The sequence below is a fragment of the Echinops telfairi genome, unplaced genomic scaffold, assembly GCF_000313985.2.
Source record: "Echinops telfairi isolate 266 unplaced genomic scaffold, ASM31398v2 ScPeMD7_23;HRSCAF=83, whole genome shotgun sequence".
Classification (NCBI taxonomy): domain Eukaryota; kingdom Metazoa; phylum Chordata; class Mammalia; order Afrosoricida; family Tenrecidae; genus Echinops; species Echinops telfairi.
The window spans coordinates 63763916-63765997 of NW_022103920.1; the positions used below are offsets into that span (position 1 = coordinate 63763916).

Sequence of the window (2082 nt, forward strand, 5' to 3'; positions counted from 1 at the left end):
TGGGGTGGAAGCAACAACGTGTACACCGTGCAACTTCCCCTGTTGGGTAGCATGCTCCCTCTCCCTGATGACCTGAGAGCCTGAGATCAGAATCCCAGGGTGGGGAACCCACTTCTGCAGCACTGAGCGCCACCGGCATCCCACCTCAGCAGGGCCGTCCCCACTGAGGGCCCGCGGGCTCACAGGGCACGGGGGCACACCACAAGAATGACTTGGGTTGCCGCGTGCCCCGCTCGGGTTGCTTACACGCCGGTTACACGTCCATGTGTCTCCTAGGAGGAGCTGCCTGAACGGTTTGAGCATCTTCTGCAGAGAATCGCTCGGAGACCCAAGCCTCAGCAGTTCTTCGGATTAATGGGCAAGAGGGATGCTGGTGAGACTGGCAACTGCCCCCCTGATCTCCAGGCAACACGCCCGCCTGCGATCTCCCTCCTTGAGGTCTCAGTCGCTCTGGCCCTCGGACAGAGATGTCCACAAAACTCCCCATCTAGCACTCGTACAGGCTCGCAGGGGGGCGGGGCGGGGCGGGGGCATTTAGGGCAGTGGCAGAGCAAAACCACCGCGAACAGGATTCCGTCTCTGCAAACGTTTTCTTGGGCCACGATCCAGCCAGACAAGGAAGGGGGAGGCGGTGACCTCAAGGGGCGGCACTCTAAATGCATGACAATTCCCAGCTGCTTTTAGAGCATGCCAGGTTAGAGCAGACTTGGTCTTCATAGAGCATGATGGTGTTCACTGGCATTCAGGGTAGCAGTCAGTGGAATGTGTAAATAGTTAATGCCAATTCATCTCTTGTCAGATACTGCACTTGAAAACCAAGTGGCCCTGTTAAAAGCGCTTTATGGTAAACATTCCTACCCCTCCATATTTTGTTATCGTGTATGCACATCTAGGAAAGTGACGCAAATACTTCATAGGCTGAAATACAAGATCTTGACTATACCTGTTTAATAAAGAGACAGCTTACCTAAGTCTCTGAGGGCCAAGTGGGTGGCTGGCAGTGGGGATGTATTTCTATAACACAGGCGGCTGTATAATCAGCTAGGCAGTTCGGAGAGCCCCTCAGAGCTGCCTTTGAATCTACGGGCCATTGAAAGCACTTAATAAGTATTCCTTTCATTTGTTAAAATATTTAGATTGTATTAATAACTTGATTAGCATTTATATTCATCAGCATGGTGTGTGAAAAGAAAACATCATATATATCAAAAATAAATTTATTTTAGAATTCTGTAGAGAGACACAATGTAGCTTCCTCAAAATTAATCTACATGTGACTGCTAATTTTGTTTTTCTTTCTTCTAGGACGTGGCCAAGTTTCTCATAAAAGTAAGTTCACAAATTTTACATTAATCAAATGCAGATGTATCATAGATTGAATTCTACTTTCTGCCATAATTTGGGTCTTAGTGTTTTCAATTGAGGAGCCCTGCTAGTGTAGTGAATTATGCATTGGTCTGCAGTTTGAATCCACCAGCCAGACATCCATAGGGGCAATTCCACTGAATCCCATAGGGTTAGTGTGAGTGGAAATAGGCTCAATGGCAGTGAGTTATTTCTAATTGAGACAATATAAGAATGGAAGAGACATATTACATTCAGAACACGATTGTTTTTGTTTAAAATACTATTGTTTAAGCATACTGTATTTCCCAAAATGATGCCTATATTTAAAAAAAAAGTCCTGATTAAGCTGCTGTTGAATTCTTGATCAACAGTAGCTATGAGAGAATAAGCATTTGTTGTTGTTATTTTGCTTTTAGATGCTAGCAATAACTCCTTAAACCCCATAAATTATTAGTGTTAAATAAGAATATGAATCTTAGAGGGTAAAATTCAATAGACAGCTACATACCTCATTGCAACAATAACAACAACAAAGTGTTTACAGTCATGTTCTAGGTCATTTAAATATTTGGTTGGGATCCTATAATGAAATCATTTATTATAGTGATACAGCCGTCAATTAAGTAAAATGGGTGAATATTTGAGTAAAGAGACAATACTAAAGGTAAACATGAACAAAGATGCAGTTTTTCAATCCCATACCTGTAGGGAAAATTGCATAATAAAACAATTTAG

The 2082-nt window shown here is 43.6% G+C and overlaps 1 non-coding gene across 2 annotated transcripts in view; it reads left to right on the top strand.

Moving 5' to 3' along the window:
• Positions 1–280: 280 nt before the first annotated feature.
• Positions 281–2082, top strand: part of LOC101658456 — a 7653-nt gene continuing 5851 nt past the window's right edge. Inside the window, exons 1-3 of one of the 2 annotated variants that reach the window (XR_006679974.1) lie at positions 281–373; positions 800–844; positions 1306–1329. This is a non-coding gene — a transcript (uncharacterized LOC101658456). The remainder of the gene's footprint in view (positions 374–799; positions 845–1305; positions 1330–2082) is intronic. The other variant, XR_006679975.1, reaches the window with a different exon arrangement.